The 17862-nt window shown below is 38.4% G+C and overlaps 1 non-coding gene across 1 annotated transcript; it reads left to right on the top strand.

The window, feature by feature from the left end:
• The first annotated feature begins 9442 nt into the window (after window positions 1–9442).
• LOC112085903 lies at window positions 9443–9550 on the top strand. The gene has a single exon (XR_002899182.1). It is a non-coding gene; the product is annotated as a small nucleolar RNA R71 (small nucleolar RNA).
• The last annotated feature ends 8312 nt before the right edge of the window (window positions 9551–17862 follow it).

Genomic DNA, 17862 nt, shown 5'->3' with positions numbered 1-17862 from the left:
CCATTCTGATTCTGGAAGGGAGAAGATGCAATAGCAGAACAAGACTCATCAACATTCACAACTCAACTACAGGTAGGTTTCCACTCCTATAGAAGAATTGCTCGTTTCACCCTAGTTCAGACAATCAATGAAAGCTTTCGCAAAATATCATATCAGATCGGCTTCTAAGTGGCCAGCAAAGAATCACGCAGTAAGATTAAAGGCAAACGAAGAACATCTAGAAGATTATAAATCCTAAATCTATCGATTCATAAGCAAAGACACATGAAATTCCCTTTGAAAAATCCCTTTAAACCCAACTGGGTAACTACTCAAACATATTGTAACAAAGCATCATAGAGTATTGAAAGTGCAGGAAATTAAAGAACAGAAGGAAGAAGAACGAAGAACAGAGAAGCGGACAGAGACGCGATGATTGCACTCCAGCGGCAGCTCCTCCTTCTTCGAAGACGGTGAATCCTCCTTAGGGTTACACTAAAATCTCTCTCTCTCCTCTTTGTCTATTAGTTTCGGTCTCTATTGGTCTCCCCTCTTTAGAATGACCTAAAGAGGGTATTTATAGCTTCTGGAGTGGTCCTCGACACTTAGGGCTTCAAAAATAACGAAAGGAATTGATCTGGGCTTTAATTAAGTCGTCGGAAAAGTGAACGACCAAGTTCCGCGGTCGCGGTGGCTCTACCCGCAGGAAAATGGGTGTTGGCCACGGTCCCGACACATGCTCTCTTCCGGAACTGCATTTTCTATCATTCTTGCATCGGGAGTATCTGAAGATCTAACCGTTGGATTGTCTCCAAACCAAGTGCATTAGAAATCTGGTCGGATCCTCTATATTGTCTCAAATTTTGGGGGTGATCAGACGGTGAGAAGATCTTCATCGCTTGTCATACTTCTGACGGTCTGCATTTATCCAAAATTGCTCATTTGTTCCAAATTGCATATCTTTTGCCCAAGTTTCCTGTAAAGTCTTTTGAAACTCTAAAACATTAAAAACACTTTAAAAACCTTTGAAAACAGAGTTAAAACACCTGCATAAGATACAATTATGATCCATAAAAGTGGTCAAAATACGGTGTTACATGTGTGTGTCTTTTTTATTTTATTTATTTATTAATTAATTATTTAAATTATGTATATATAAATATTCCTATTTTTTCGTTTTTTTTTGTTTTTTTTTAATTTTTTTTAGTTTAGATATATATATAATTTTTAAAATTTTTTTTAATGTTAATATATAGATTTATATATATATATTTTATATAATAATAATTTATTTTTTTAGTTATATATATGAATTTATATTTTTCCGTTTTTTATATTAATTTCTATATATGTGTATATATTTCAAAAATGAACAAGAGAACATACCTTAGACTCGATTCTGACCTGAAACTCGTAGGCAACGTTAAAGGTCCCCGGCAACGGCGCCAAACACTTGATGTGCTCAGGTTTTAACCCTAGTTTTCTTCAAGCGCACAGATGTACGTTGTAGTACTTAGGGGTCGATCCACTGAAGACCAAGTAACTGCAATACGAGTTTACTTGAGAACTGAGCTATGATGAAAATATGGGTGTTTGTTTTGGGGTTGTGAACAGTGACGAAAATAGAAAATAATAAACTTAAAAACTAGTAAACAATAAGATCAAATCAATACGAGAAGGTGTTGGGCATAAGGGAATTCGCCGGGAATCATAGAATAGCTAACAAGAGAATCAAACATAGAATTTTCTATAGATGTGTTCTTGAAATCAAACTCATACTAACCTACTCACGTAGTATTAATCACAAATCAATTCACTCAGATTTACTAAACTCTCATTCAGTTCTCTAAGTTTCTAGGCAAATTAGTTTGATAATTTCACAAAACGCTTTAGATCGACTCATGCTGTCTAAGAGAATTTGTTCATCTAAATAGGGTTAATCGATTGAACAACACTTTCGGTGAGTAAATCAACCTAATCGCAGTAGCTAGATTATCGATCCAAGCCACATAAACGAAACACAGATTTAGAAGAAGAACTCTAAAGATAAACCCTAATCTAACAAACCAGAAATCAATTCATGAATCCCTTTGAAAATCCCTTAAAACCCAACAAGGGAATTACTCAATCATAGTGTATAAAAACATCAGAGAAGTATTGTAGTTTGCTGGAAATTAAATAAGAGAAAGGTAAAGAACGAAGAACGAGGATGAAGGCAGATATCGATGGTGACTCCTTCGGCGACTCCTTCTTCTCCCGAAGACGGCAACTCCGAGGTGTGCGGTTCTTCTCTGCTCTCTCTCCACGACTTGGTCATTAGAATGACCTAAAACGAGTATATATAGCCTTCTAATTCGTTGGAAACGTCTAGGGTTTGAAGAATGAGTAGTGGGCTGGACTTGAGCTTGAATTAGGTCACTTTCGGACGTCAACGTTGTCTGGTCGCGGTGGTCCTGATTGCGGGGAATCATGGTCTGGCCGCGGTCGCGGCCTATGCCCCCCTCCGAGACTGCATTTTCTGTCTTTAGTTCATCGGGAATATCTGAAGATCTAACCGTTGGATTGTCTCCAAACCAATTGCATTAGAAAGCTGGTTGTCTCTTCTATGTTGTCTCAAATTTTGGGGATGATCGGGCGGTGAGAATGTCTCCATCGAGTACCATACTTCTGACGGTTTGCATTTATCCAAAATCGCTTAGTCCAAATTTCCTGAAAAGTCTTTTAAAACTCTAAAACATATAAATCACTTAAAACAATTAAAAACAGAGTTAAAACACCTGCATAAGATATTAAAATGATCCATAAAAATGGTCAAAATCCAGTGTTATTAGGCCAGAGAATCCTAACCGTGGCCAAGAGTGTGTTCTCCGCGGTCGTGGCTCCTGGACCCATGGAGATTGGCTTGTGAGGTTGAATCTTCATTCTGCGCTTGCTTCCTTCGCGAGACTGCAGAACATGTCTTCAGTGAATCAAAGATATACGAAGATCTAACCATTGGATTGTCTCCAAACAAATTTCATTTGAAAACTAGTTGTCTCCTTTATATCATTTGAAAACATTTTGAAAACGATTTTTGAAAAATTTTATGAAAATTTTCCCGGGAAAAGTTTTATGTAAAACATTTTAAAAAAAATTTTGAGAAATTTTATGTGTCTAAAACAAACTCAAAACAAATCAAATTTCATTAGTAATGAATGAATATCCTCCCCCAGACTTATTTCACACTGTCCTCAGTGTGATAAATTCTGGAAAGAATGGTAACGAAAATAGAAAAGTTATAATGTTTAAGAGTATTTATCGTGCAGGAGAGTGCTGCTCGTCTTTTGTGTTTGTTCCTCCTTATTTATAGCCTGAAATTAAATGAAACAAAAACAAAGCAATAGAAATAGAAAATAAAGATCAAAGGAAAATTAATAAAATACCAAGTGGGTTGCATCCCACTAAGCGCTTGTTTCAAGTCGGTAGCTTGACATTATTGCTCAATTAGACTTAACCGGGGGCGTGACACTCCTTGATCTCATCCTTGGCCGATGATGGATCAATCAAAAACATCACTTCTCTTTTGTCTTCTCTTTCTTCAGCCAGATATGGCTTTACACGCTGTCCATTCACTGTGAATGAGTTTCCAGTTTTGTCCCACGGGACAATGGCTCCGTATGGTTTGATTTCCTTTATCTCAAAGGGTCCTGACCATCTTGAACGTATTTTTCCTGGTAAAATCTTAAGACGGGAATTGAAAAGAAGAACTTTATCGTTAGGAGCAAAAGTTCTATGAATAATCTTCTTATCATGATATGCTTTAGTCTTCTCTTTGTAGGTCTTCAAGATTTCGTAAGCATTGTGTCAGATTTCTTCTAACTCGTGAAGTTGAAGTAGTCTTTTTTCTCCAGGTGTTTTCGTGTTCATGTTCATCTCCTTGATAGCCCATTGCACTTTATACTCGAGTTCTACTGGAAGGTGACATGCTTTTCCATAAACTAGGTTACATGGTGTTGTTCCTAATGGTGTCTTGAATGTTGTTCGATATTCCCATAATGCATCGTCAAGCTTGGTAGACCAATCCTTGCGATGAACTGCAGTTTTTTTCTGCAAAATTTCCTTGATTTCTCTATTTGAGATTTCTACAAGACCGCTGGTTTGGGGATGGTATGGAAAAGCAAATTTATGTGTAACTCCATTCTTTCTAAGAAGATTTTCAAAAACTCTGTTGATGAAATGTGATCCTCCGTCGCTTATCACAATTCTAGGGACTCCAAAACGTGGGAATATCACAGATTTAAACAGCTTCATGACGACTTTTGCATCATTGGTGGGACTAGCGACTGCTTCAACCCACTTAGAGACGTAGTCTACTGCTACTAAGATGTATTGGTTTCCAAAAGAAGTGGGAAATGGTCCCATAAAATATATTCCCCAGACATCGAAAATTTCGACTTCGAGAATAAAATTTTGAGGCATCTCTTTCCTTTTGCTTATGTTACCCATCCTTTGGCATTTATCGCATCGCGATATATAAGCTTGAGTATTTTTGAATAGAGTAAGCCACCAGAAACCAGCTTGCAAGATCTTTGAAGCGGTTTTGAAGGTTGCAAAATGTCCTGCCTAAGACGAGCTATGGCATCCGAATAAAATTCCTTCTATCTCTTCTTCAGCCACGCATCTTCGGAATAACCCATCAGCACTATAGAGATAGGGTTCATCCCCAAAATAATGTCTTACGTCCTTTAGAAACTTTTTCTTCCTATAACCAAAAAATTGAGGTGATTCTACATCGGCTGCTAGGTAATTCGCTATGTGCCTAAACCATGGGGTGTTGAAAGCATCTGATCTTCGCATGAGTTGCCTTGGTGGTGCGGCATTGGCATTGGGTGGGGTTGTATCTATGCATAGATGTTTTCTTCTGGCAAACTATCATTTAAGGGCAATCTTTCTTCAACTCGAATTCGTGAAAGATGGTCTGCAACTCCATTATCTGCTCCTTTCCAATCTCGAATTTCGATGTCGAATTCTTGCAGTAGGAGGATCCATCTTATCAACCGAGGTTTAGCGTCTTTCTTAGACATTAAATACTTGATTGCAGCATGATCAGTATGAACTATGACCTTAGATCCTATGAATTTCTCAAATGCAAATACGACAGCTAGAAGTTATTTCTCTGTTGTTGCATAATTGCATTGAGCTTCGTCTAGAGTTCTGCTTGCGTAGTAGATTACGTGCAGTTTCTTATCTTTTCGTTGGCCAAGCACTGCTCCAACTGCATAGTCACTTGCATCACACATGATTTCGAATGGGAGTTCCCAATCAAGTGCTTGCACGACTGGAGCGGAGACAAGGGCTTCTTTGATCTTATGAAACGTGGCTAAGCACTCATAATCGAACTCGAAGTTTGTTTCCTTGCAAATCAAACACGTAAGAGGTCTAGCTATTTGACAAAAATCTTTTATGAAACGCCTGTAGAATCCTGTGTGTCCTAAGAAACTACGGATGCCTTTTGACGTTTGTAGGGGGTTGTAGGCTGGTCATGACTTTGATTTTAGCTTTGTCAACTTCAATTCCTTTTCCAGAAGTCCTGTGCCCAAGCACGATTCCGTCTCATACCATTGGAGCAAACTTTTCTTTATTTTTTCCTTCAAAAAGAATATTCCAAGCATATTCCATGTCTATTTTATTATTAATTGCTAACAAGATCCTCTACTTTTCAATTTTACAAACTTTCACCTATTTATTTTATTTAGAACAATTGTTCAACGAAATTATGATTTTATATAATTTAAAACTTTATTATATAAAGAAAATTACATTACATAATGTAAATAAGAGCAAACCATACATAAAAACAAACCATACATAAGAGAAAAAATACATAATGTAAATAAGAAAAAACCATACCATAATCTTATGATATACTGGAGGACAAATATTTTTCCCATAAATGATCAATTAATGCATTTCGAAGAGAGAAATGAGCTTCTTTATCCTTGATTTTTCTGTATCGAGCCAGAAATTCCTGGAACCGGATACTTTCATTCGCTTCTATTTCAACCTTCGGAGGTGGAACTTCTCTTCTTACTTCAATTGGTGCGTTGAGATCACGCTCATCTTCAATTATCATATTATGTAGAATTATACAAGTAGTCATTATGTCATGTATCACATTCTTATCCCAAAAACGAGCTGGCCCTTTCACAATTGCGAAACGTGATTGAAGAACTCCAAATGCCTGTTCCACATCTTTCCTGCAAGCTTCTTGTTGTGTAGCAATTTTTTTTTTTTTTGGAACCCACTGGCTCATGAATAGTTTGCACAATGGTCGAACATTTTGGATATATATTATCAGCCAAATAATAGCCCATATCATATTTTTTTCCTTGAATGATATAACGAGCAGGAGGAGCAATAGCTTGAGCAAGATTGGAGAAAATATGGGGAAGACTCCAATACATTGATATCATTATTTGTGCCAGGCATTCCGAAATATACATGCCATATCCAAAGATCATAATCCGCCACAGCTTCAAGAGTTATACTTGGATATCCACTACGACCAGCATATTGTCCAGCCCAGCCGGTTGGACAATTTTTCCACTTCCAGTGCATGCAATCCAAGCTACCTAGCATTCCTGGAAAACCTCGTTTTTCACCAATGTAAAGAAGCCTCGAAACATTGTTTTAAAATTAATTGGGTTAAAAAACATATACGTTGTGTTTGAGTATAAATCAAAACATATAAAAAGTTAAGGATTCATTTTGTAAATAAAAAAGTTCACCTTCAAAAAATGAAGAAATGAACAGTGTTCCTTCAAATATGAAGGAACACTATTAATTTCTTCATTTTCAAGGTGAAATTGAAGCACCATTGGAGAAGATTTCTTCATTTTTATCTTCAAAATGAAGGAAAAAGTGAAATTTGAAGGACCATTGGAGATGGTCTAAGCGACGTGCCATATGGACAAGTGAATGTCGGTTTTCTTGATCCTCCGGGCGAATAGGAATTTGGAAAAATCCAGAGTATCCATCAAGGAAGCAATATTTGGGGTGATTAGCTAACCTTTCTAGCATTTGATCTATGAATGGAAGTAGAAAATGATCTTTCCTAGTTGCTGCATTCAGTTTCCACTAATCGATGCACATACGATGTCCAGTTACTATTCTTGTAGCGATCATTTCATCCTTATCGTTTTTAATGACAGTGACTCCTCCTTTCTTCGGGACAACATGAACTGGGCTAACCCAAGTGCTATCTGAGATAGAAAAAATTATTCCGGCTTCTAAAAGCTTCATAATCTCCTTCTTGAAAACATCCATGAGATTAGGGTTCAGTCTCCTTTGACTTTCGATTGAGTTTTTAGCATTATCCTCTAGATTAATCTTGTGCATACAAAGATCTGGAGCAATTCCGGGTATGTCATCAAGTGAATATCTTAAGGCTTTTCTATGCTTTCTCAGCTCAGACAACAGCATTGTGGTTTCTTCTTCTGTCAAACGAGAGTTTATAATGACAGGATAACTAGAATTTGGTCCAAGGAAAGCGTACTTAAGTCTGACGGGAAGAGGTTTAAGCTCGACTTTAGGGGCTTTGAGCTCGCTCAAAGGATCATTAATTGCTGCGGAAGTATCTTTAGGAGGTGAGGGAATGTTTGTTTGGTCCTTAAGATCTAGATAGTTTAGAGGTTTCCTATAAGTTCCGGACTTATCAAGCATACACACACACTCACTTAAAAAACTCGTCAAGGAAATTGCGTTCGTGTTTTGCGGGTGAAAGCATGACACTTAAAGGGTCGTCGAGAAGTAGACCTTCATAGACTTCCTCAATAATTCCGTCTAACTGATCAATCCAACAAATTTTGCCATCCAAAGTCGGTTTATTGAAACTTTTGTTCATGTCAAACTGCATAACTAAACCGGCTAGATGAAGGTCGATTTTTCCTTCCGGGACATTGATTATGGCTCCAGCTGTAGATAAGAATGGTTGTCCAAGAATAAGGGGATCCTTAGGTTCTCTTTCTAGTCTTAGAACTATGAAATCAGTTGGTATGGAACATTTTTCGATTTATACGGGAACATCTATTAAGATACCTACGGGCTGCCTAACAGAACGATCAGCTAATACCAAAGAAATTTTAGTGGGTTGGAAAGTGTGATGTCCTAAACGTTTTGCTACTGAAAGAGGCATCATGGTTATGCTAGGTCCTAAATCACAGAGAGCACGCTCAAAAGCTACATCATTGATGGTGCATGAAAGTACGAAGCTCCCAGGATCATTTTTCTTTTCAGGGATTCGGCTTTTCAGGATAGAACTACATTCATGGGTTATCATCAGAACGTTTTTCTTCAAGAGTTAAAGAATTTGTTAGAATACCCTTCATGTATTTTTTTAAAGCGGGAATCATAGCACAAGCTTCTACGAAAGGTCATCTCACATTTAATTGATCGATCAACTCTTTCAGCTTAGCTTTTTCTTTCTCCTTCTTCGGGGCTCTTAAGGCTCTAGGATATGGTGGTTTAGGTTTATAGACACGAGTTGGTGGAGGGGGAATTGGGTCTTCTCTGAGGATTTCCCGGGATGTATCTTCTCTTACTTTTTCTCCATCCTTCTCTCCTTCCACTTCTTTATCAACATCCTCAATTGTGACTCTTTCTCTTTCTTTTTCCTTTTCCTTACCCTTTTTCTCATCTTTGGGATCTTTAGGAAATTCAGGCTCTTTGTAAGTTAATCCATTCCTAAGTGTGATAGCTTTCACATGATCGGAGGATCTGCTTCACTTGAGCTTTCGAAAGAATTTTCACTTGGCTCCTCCTCGGAATTTTCTATGTTTCTAGAATTAGGTTTGATCATCAGGCTAAGGAGCGTAGAAAATTTTTCATTGAAATCTTCTTGCATTGTTTTTAGTTCAGATCTAAGATCACTAATTTCTTGATACCTATATTTTTCAAGCTCTAGAATTCTTTTGTTTAGATTTTCAGCTTCAGAAGAGGGAAAACTAGGATAGGGACTGGAATTGGATTGAATAGCCCAGATAGGTTCGGAAGAGTGTTTCCCGCGGTCATAAGGCTCGCGACCGTGGTGAAACAGGTCTTGGCCGCGGTCAGCATTGTCACGACCGTGGTGAAAGCACGTTTTTCTGCGGTCCGAATGAATGGACCCGTGGTGATCAGAAACGAAGGGAAAATCTGGAATTTGATAGTGTCTCCATCACATAATGAGTCAACTTGGATTGCAACAACCAAACAAAGCACAAAATACGTGTAACTTTGATGGTTGGGACAACCCAATGGATTCTTATGATCAAGGGATGGTGAACACTGCATGACTTCCGAAATCTTTTCTTTCTTCTCAGGTTGCTTGATTACGGATGCTGTTTGCGAAATTGTTGAGAAGTCTCCATTACTTGCTGTGTCGAAAGAGTGTTGTAACTCTGGAGTTATGCCTCGATAGAAGATACCCATCAGGTATTCGTCGCTATATCCGTGATGTGGATAATCTCTCTGGCATTCCCTAAATTTTTCCCAAGTATCTAAAAGATCTTCATCTTCTTTTTGTTTAAAAGTTCTTATCTTGTTCCTTAAGAAATTTGAACGATTTCTAGTGTAAAAACGATTTAGGAAAGTCTTTCTACACGCTTTCCACGTTTTTAGTGAAGCAGGTTCTAAAGATTTTAGCCATATGCTGACATTGTCTCTCAAAGAGAATGAGAAAAAACTACACTTGTGGTAATCCCCATTTGCTGTAAAGATTGCACATAATTCTTCAAACGTCTCGATATGGTCCATCGGGTGTTCGGATGAATAACCATTAAATTGATTTTGTTGAACTAAATGGATTTAGGCACTACAAGAATACACGAATTTAGCGACACCAGAAAACGTCGGAAAATAGTCGCAAATCGGCAATTTACGTCTGATTAGCGACTAAAATAAGTAGTCGGTAATTCTTAGTCGCTAATTACCACAGTCGTGAAATAGTCGTAATTTTGAGACGATTTTACGACTAAATTGTGTGATATAAACTGACGTAACTTAGTCGTAAATCCGTCGGCAACTATAGTGACTATTTTACGACTACATTTGCGACTCTGTTACGACTAAAATGCAGTCGTACTCTTAATATCAATGTAATAGAAATTTAGTCGTTAAATAATCAGTCGTTATTTAGACGTTAAATAAACGACCATTTGACGACTGTTTTGTGACATATTTACCTACTTATTTGCGACTGTTTCACTACTGTTGTCGGAAAATGAACAGTACTTTTTGCACTTTTACGACTGAATTGTGACTGATCTGTGACCTTTTTCCGACAAATTTAAGACTGTTTAGTGACTATTTTGATCATTGTTTTTGTAATTTGGAATTTGCTATTTAGAAACCCCCAATTTTGAAACCTGTTTATAAACAGTGCTATAAAATGCACATTTGAATACTAAACCATGATCAATATTTAAAAAGCTAAAAACCAATACATTCATCATCATCATTCATTTAAACCCAAAAAATTTCAAATGGTTTCTATATACAACCATTATAGAGAAGTACAAAATGAGAAGAGACATACTCTTCTAAAGTTTCCGAGACATTAAAAAGAGTCCTAAGGTTCCGAGACATTAAAAAAAAAAGTGAGAAGAGACCTACACATCTAAGGTGGTACTTGATGTTTGAGTTACATGTGTTGTCGGATCAGCAGGCGGATCATCAGGTTGTTGAGTGGTAGACTTTGCAGAAGGAATGGTCGATGGATGAGTTTGACTAGCCAAAAAATCATTGAACCGTGGATCAGTTTGAGTCAAGTACCTTTCAACCATGGTGAGCTTCTCGAGCTTGGCTTCTTGTGCAGCTGAAGCTTTGGCAAACTCTGCTTCACGCCTTGCATTCTCAGCCGCTTGGAGCTCTATTTGGTTTTGAGCTTGTTGAAGCTGTTCCTACAGAGTGCCGTAAGATGCAGAGCTTCCTGGGTACTTCCTCTTGCCATTGACGTACAAGTGAGAGAGGCTACCAACTCCATAAGGTACACTTCTTTCACTCATAATAGTCGACTGCGAATACAAAAAAAAAGAGTCAGACATATGATTCATTAAACTAAAACCATGTTAGAATCAAAGGACAAGCAAGAAAAATCCATAAAAGAATAGAGAACCTTACCTGTAGAAACAAGTCGTTCTGCTTTTCCACAGTTAGCTCTCGACGAGGTGATGTACCCTCAGTATTGTCTGAGCTTTCAGGGTCTAGGGCAGACAACTTGGCTTCCAAGTTTTTCTGGTAAGTCTCAGCCACTCTCTTTGCCTTTCCATCCACATAACTCCCATCCTTTTTTGTGTGAGTCCTGATGAATACCTCACCAAGACTCACCGGTCTACCTAATTCCTCTTCCTGAAATTATAAACCAAAATATGTCAGCGGGTAAGTTATTAATCATATTTCCTAAACTTATTGAAGAATAACAGAATAGAAAGTTACCATTTCTTGCTGGATTTGCATATAGGATTTCTGACCTGAGAAGTGAACGTGAGGTCCAAGACCACCACGTTCAGACAACCGAGCAGCTGAAGTTGTTGAACTCTTATCTTTAGATTTTTCTGTGTCCCAATAGGCAGTCATTTGTTCCCAGAGTGTATCCCCGATCCAGTTAGGTTGCACTCTTGATGTCCTTATGGTGCTGACCATATCCTTCATCCGGCTTTTGCAAATGCTCTCAAATTTTTCTTGAACCACACCAGTGATCAAGGGATCCCAGGTGTGGGTTTTCTACAACAACAAGAGACAAAGAGATGATGTTAGAATAAGATATAGTTACAAAAACAAAAACAAAACCATGTAAATGAAAAAGGATGATCTTACCACGAATTCATGAAGTAATGCTCTTGTCTATCATGAGGCACACGACTCCAGCTGTACAAAGGGCCATCAAACTTGTTGGTGAATACCTAGGTAATCTTCCGGGTAAGAGAGGACTTGTCACGACCAAACATGGATACAAAGAAAACAAAGCAAGCAGTCATCGAGCCATCATTTGAAGAATGAAACAAATGAAGCTAGAGTAAAAAAGACTTACCACGTTGTACCCGGTTTCTCTATGGGAGACAGTACCGTAGTATAAGCCTCTCTCCCAGGCTTCGTGAGCAAGGCATTTAGAATGCTTAGCTGGTCTTCAGAGAGGTTGACATCACCGTATTCTTCATCTGAAGGTTCTTGAAATGCAGCTTCTTCACTGTCATAATGAGCTTGTTGAGAGTGTGGAGAATTACCTCCTTCTTGAGATAATGGAGAGGCTCGGTTTTGAGAGAAAGAATAAGCTCCAGAAGCTCCTTGGTGCTGAGATTGAGGTGATGCAGAATGCTGCCGATGAGATTGCTCTTGGAACCGGTGTTGAGGAGATGGAGAGAACCGAGTTTGAGAATGTTCTGACCTTCTAGGTTGAGGCGGTGGTTGAGACTCAGGGGCTCCTTGTTGCGAGTTCTGGAAGAGCTCCATCGGCGGTGGATAATCTCTTACATGTGTCGGCCCGTTGCTCGGGACTAGCGGTGGTGGAGATGTCGCCGGTATGAACTCATACCGACTGGGTAAGGGAGTCGATGCTCGACTGGTTAAGGCTGCTCCTCCTCGTGCTCATCCGTGTTTCTTCCTTCCACGGCCACCCATCGGAATCCTGGAGAGGCTTGGGATCGATGCTCGTCGGGTATTTCGGGATGGGTTTTTCGTCGGGATCGATTCAGGGTTTTTTAAGAGGATTAAGGGAATATCAGTCGATTAAGGATGGCTAGTATCAATTAACGGTGCATTTCGGTTGAAATTGGGGAAGATCGATCGATAGTTTAGGGTTTGGGGAAGAGAATGGATTTGGGGATTTTCTGGGAAATTAGGGTTAGGTTTTGAGAATGGATTTGGGGATTTTTCGGGATTAAGGTGTAAACGACTAAGTATATTAGTGGGCTTAGTCTAAATAATGGGCCTGATAATGGGATTAAAGGTGGGCTTTGTTTGCGGGTTAAATTTTGGGCCATTAGTAGTAAAGGAGTCGGAAATCAGTCGTAAATTTTTTAAGTTTTTTTAAAAAACACCAACACAGTTTATCTTACAATACAACAATTTCATTCAGCAATTTTATTCATAAACAGACACATAGTAGTAAGGATCCTCTTCATCTTCATCATCATCATCAGATGATGACAAATTACATCTAAATTCATCTTCTGGTTCTGCATCTCCGACATCGTAATCGAGATTTATTGGGTTTACCCTGTGTACTCGATTTTCAACAACGATATCTTCAATTGTGGTCAGCATAACACCATCATCATTATCTTGTTGCAAGAGAGTTGGTTCTTTGTCTTCATATTGTCCTGAAATATTCCCTCTTGGATTCACTTTTAAGACGTTTAGCCACAGGGGCTTTGGTTTTTTCCGGTATGGATATGGAATATAACAAACTTGATCTGCTTGGGAGGCTGTAGAATACAAATATAATTTAAAAACTAAATACATGAAATGTATTGCTTTGTATATTTATATCATTTTTACCTAGAATAAATGGTTCGTATTTATTGTACTTTCTTGATGAAAGAATGTCAACGAGACCACCATTGCTCCTTCGAGTGCCTCTATCAATTACAGGGCCATACCACTCACATTTGAAAAGTGTAATTTTCAGATTTGTCATCCCCTCATACTTGAGTTCTATGATATCAGTTAAGATCCCGTAAAAATCAGCTTCATCAGATGCATCGGTGTAGTTTTCTCCTTTAACACACACACTCCAAAGTTACATGTCTTTCGTCCCATGCCATGGTGCCTTGTATAAAACAAATATCCTCTCGTAAAGTAAATTGGCCAGGTTTTGGCTTTATTGACTGGTCCATGAACTATATCCTGAACCCAAATAGGAAAAGGATTCGTAGTGTTCCAGTAAGTAATCTGCACATATAAATATAGAAAACATACGTAATCTTTCACCCATGAAGGATATTCATCCGCTCTTTTTGCAGAAATTTCTTTATCAGAGAGTTGTGGATATTTTGTGGAAATATAATCTTCGAACATCCTGTCCACCACAAAAATATATTATACAAGAAATGATTGTAGATTACATATCTGACAAGGATGAAATTCGATATACCTCTCAAATGGTTGAAAGTAATCGCAATTTCGCAAAACATATGCATGTGCAATTTTGTGATCTTTTTCTGAAAGCCATATTTCATGCATTTGCCCACTTGGCCGACCTACGTGAGTAAATATATCAGGAACTCCGGGAACATCATATACAGGGACTTCACCTTCGTCAAATCTTGTTAACCTTTCCCATTACATACAAATAAATATAAATTCACATGTTAATGTAAAATTATCCTGTGGCCAATATTGACTTATAAATATGAATTATCCATTTGGAGTTTACCTCGATTTTGTTTTGTATATGATCGGAAAAGTAGTGCTCCGTAAAATAAGCAATCTCATTGCTGATATATGATTCAACAATCGATCCTGATGCATATCTTTTGTTCTTCGCTTTTGCTTTCAGTTTTTTGAAAAACCTTTCAAAAGGATACATCCACCTATACTGCACAGGACCTCCTAATTCAGCTTCATAAGGAAGATGTATAGGCAATTGCTCCATTACGTCGAAAAATGATGGTGGAAAAATCTTCTCCAAATTTCATAAGATTAGGACTATGTTTTGTTTTAGGATTTGGACCCTGTTTTTTTGCAAAGTTCTTGAACATAAATCACGTAAGAATCCTCCAACACCTAAATATATTAAAGTCCAATCATAAATAAATTACTATAATCAGAAATTTTACATGTACTATTAAATAGACTATAAAGTACCTGATAATGCAAGGTGGACGTTACGGTTCAAGAGTTCTGCAAAGATAAATGGAAGTAGCCGTTCCATAAAAACATGGCAGTCATGACTCTTCATGCCGGCAAGCTTTACTTTTTCAATATCAACACAAGCAGCTAAGTCTGACGCATAACCATCTGGGAATTGTACTGCTTTCACACATTCCAATAATCTTCTTTTATCAGCTTCTTCCAATGTGTATACCGGAAAAGGAGCTTGCCCATTTTCATCAAGATGTAAGTGTGCCCGATCACAGAAGCGTTCTATATCCAATCTTGACTTTATAGTGTCTTTCGATTTACCCGTCACACTTATTAGAGTATTCATGATGTTATCAAAGAAATTCTTCTCTATATGCATCACATCAAGATTATGTCGGAGATTGAGGTCCCTCCAGTAAGGCAACTCCCAAAATATACTTTCTTTGTGCCAGTTATGCCACTTCCCATATCCAGGCATCTTTTTTTCATGACCGTTGCCACCGCAGTCAGACGTTTTTGCAGGATTGACAGTTTCTATGCGCTCACTATAAACTTGTTCACTTGTCAAAGACTCTGGTGGTGACTCATTTATAGCTTGTCTACCCTTCAAAAAGTCTTTTCTATTCTTTCGTAGTGGATGACCATGAGGGAGAAACCTTCTATGACAATCAAACCAACATATCTTTCTTCCATTAGGCAGATAGAATGCCTTTGTATCGTCCAAACAAATTGGACAAGCCAATCTACCATGGGTCGTCCATCCTGACAACATGCCATACGCGGGAAAGTCGCTTATCGTCCACATCAGCACAGCCTTTAATTTGAAATTCTGCTGCAAAGATACATCATATGCATCGATCCCAGTTGACCATAATTCTTTTAATTCCTCGACAAGAGGCCGGAGGAAGATATCGAGACTAGCACGCGGATGATTTGGCCCAGAATTCAGTAGTGTGAGGAACAAGTACTCAGTCTTCATGCACATACCAGGGGGTAAATTATAAGGAGTCAAGATCACAGGCCATAACGAATGATTAAGAGACATGCCAAATGGATTGAATCCATCTGTACATAATCCAAGATAAACGTTACGGGGTTCTTCAGCAAACCGGGGATGTAAATCTTGAAAATATTTCCACTCTGCAGCATCAGAGGGATGACACATTTCAACCTCCTTTGCTTGGTGCTCAGCATGCCATCTCATTGCCACTGCAGTCTTCTGGCTCTAATACATCCTCTTCAATCTATCACCAATAGGTAGATACCACATACGACTATATGGTATTCAGGTTCGTGAACGTCGTCCTTCGTTAGGCTTATATCTTGGTGACTGACAGAATTTACACTCCTCCCACATTCATCTTCTTTCCAGAAGATCATACAATTGTTAATACAAACATCAATTTTGTGAAATGGAAGCCCCAAATTTCCCATCAATTTCTCTGTCTCGTAATGTGACCTGGTTGACTGATTTCCTTCTGGTAAATACTCCGTAAACAAAGATGCCCACGAATCCACACACTTTTCACTCATATTATAATCTACTTTATTTTGCATGAACCGAGCAGCTAAAGATAACTGCGAGTGACCTTCATGACAACCATCATATAATGGTTTTTTCCCAGCTTCTAAGAAGTCGTAAAATTGTTGAGGATGGTTACGCACCGATTCTTGTACATTCTGATAACTATCTTCTTGATGATATGTATCATCTTGATGATAATTACCATGAAATGCATCATTCACCATATCCACATATCTATCTCCTACTACATTACCCACATTTTCTTCACTCCAATTTAAATGAGTTATATTACCATAACTAGTTCCATAATTCATAGTAATTTCTTCCCAATGCTTAGGGTATCGATCCACAGAGACTTAGTTGTTTCAGTACGAATTCACGGCAATGCTTAAATCAGATTAGAACTAAACAGGTTTTGGGTTTTTGGTTGTCACTAAATATAAACTAAAAACCAAAGCAAGTAAAAGCAAATAAAATCAAAAGCGAATGAAAGCAAGTAATAAGCGAATAAATCAAAGGCGAATGGAAGCAGGTAATAGGCGAATGAAAGGCAAATAAAATCAAAGGTTGTAAGTAATGGAAAACAAACGTTGGGGCTCAAGGGTATCGCAGGGATTCATGGACTAGGCTATGTCGATTTTAATCAAATGATAAAGGTAATCAACTACGTATGTTCTAGAACTCGAGGCACGGAAGTATGAATAGCCTATTTTCGCAGCACTAAACAACTATCTCTCGCAACCCTGATCAGTAGGTTTCCACTCTGATCCTGGAAGGGAGAAGATGCAATAGCAGAACAAGACTCATCAACATTCACAACTCAATTATAGGTAGGTTTCCACTCCTATAAAATCATTGCTCGTTTCACCCTAGTTCAGACAATCAATGAAAGCTTTCGCAACATATCATATCAGATCAGCTTTAAAGTGGCCAGCAAAGAATCACGCAGTAAAATCAAAGGCAAATGAAGACCATTTGGAAGATTATAAATCCTAAATCTATCGATTCATACGCAAAGACACACGAAATTCCCTTTGAACAATCCCTTTAAACCCAACTGGGAAACTACTCAAACATATTGTAAACAATCATCACAGAGTATTGAAAGTTGCTGGAAATTAAAAAGAACAAGGAAGAAGAACGAAGAACGGAGAAGCGGACGGAGGCACGATGATGCACTCCAGCGGCGGCTCCTCCTTCTTCAAAGATGGCGGCTCCTCCTTAGGGTTACACGAAAATCTCACTCTCTCTAGGTATGTGTTTTTATTGATCCCCCTTCCCCCTTTAGAATGACATAAAGAGGGTATTTATAGCTTCTGTAGTTGTCCTGGACACTTAGGGCTTCATAAATAACAAATGGAATCGACTTGGGCTTTAATTAGGTCGTCTGGAAAGTGAACGTTGTCTGGCCACGGTCATGATGGTCGTACCCACGGGGAAGGTGTTGGCCGCGGTCCCGGCTCGTGGATTTCTTCCGGAACTGCATTTTGTCATACTTGCATCAGGAGTATATGAAGATCTAACCGTTGGATTGTCTCCAA

Source organism: Eutrema salsugineum, unplaced genomic scaffold, assembly GCF_000478725.1.
Source record: "Eutrema salsugineum unplaced genomic scaffold, Eutsalg1_0 scaffold_3, whole genome shotgun sequence".
Taxonomy (NCBI): Eukaryota; Viridiplantae; Streptophyta; class Magnoliopsida; order Brassicales; family Brassicaceae; genus Eutrema; species Eutrema salsugineum.
This window is presented reverse-complemented; position numbering and strand designations above follow the sequence as displayed.